Genomic DNA, 1,242 nt, shown 5'->3' on the forward strand with positions numbered 1-1,242 from the left:
AAAAAAGATAGACCTGCAAAATACATAAAAGAACAGTTAATAGAATTGAAGAAAGAAATAAACAGCACTACAATAGTGGTACGAGACTTCAATATACCATGATCCTCAAACAATTGGTCAACCCAAATGAAACTCAACAAAGATGCAGAAGATCTAAACTATACAATCAGCCAACTCATCCTTGTGAATGTTTTCAGGGTACTGCACTCAACTAAAACTCAATTCACTTTCTCCTCAAGTGCACAGGGTACATTATCCAGAATTTGTCACATATTAAGAAGTAAAGCAAGTCTCAACAAATTAAAAAACTTTGAAATAATACAAAGTATCTTCTCTATCTACAATGCCATAAAACTAGAAATTAACCACAGGAAGGTAAAACTTATAAAACCATCCATGTGGAAAGTGAATAACTCTCTGCTAGAACATGATTGGGTTATAAAAGAAATAAAGAATGAAATTTTTAAAATTCCCTGAAACAAATGAAAATGAAAATAATATATACCAAAACCTCTGGGATACAGCTAAGGCAGTCCTCAGGGGGCAGTTCATAGCAATAGGCAAACACATAAAAAAAAAAAGAAAAAGAAGCAAAACTAATGACCTAACTCAATACCTTCACCAAATAGAAAAAGAACAACAATCTAATCCTACAGCCTCTAAAAGAAAAATTATAAGGACAAAAGCTGAAATCAATGAGATAGAAAACAGAAAAACAGTAGAAACCATCAATAAAACCAGAAGCTGGTTTTTCAAAAGGGTCAGTAAAATTGGCAAACCACTGGAAAACAACAAAAAGAAAAGAAAGAGAAGACACAGATAACTTGATTAAGAAAATAAAGAGGTGACATCACAACAGAACCAGATGAAATTAAATCAATACTATTGGAATGCTATGAAAAGCTATACTCTAATAAAATAGAAAAGCTAGAGGAAATGGACAAATTCATTGAAAATAATGCTCTACTCAGATTGACAAGGATATAGAACACTTGAAGAGACCAATTACAAAAGAAGAAATTGAACAGATCATAAAAAGACTTCCCCATAAGAAAAGTCCTGGACCAGATGGCTATACAGTTGAATTCTATCAAACATACAGACAGGACCTACCACCAATTCTACTTAAATTATTTAAAAAAATTGAAAAACATTCCCAGAGTCATTCTATGAAGCAAGCATAACCCTAATACCAAAACCAGCTAAAGATATTACCAAGAAAGAAAACTACAGATAAATATC

The sequence above is a fragment of the Elephantulus edwardii genome, unplaced genomic scaffold (assembly GCF_000299155.1).
Source record: "Elephantulus edwardii isolate Elephantulus edwardi_28Jun2011 unplaced genomic scaffold, EleEdw1.0 scaffold00061, whole genome shotgun sequence".
NCBI classification, from domain to species: domain Eukaryota; kingdom Metazoa; phylum Chordata; class Mammalia; order Macroscelidea; family Macroscelididae; genus Elephantulus; species Elephantulus edwardii.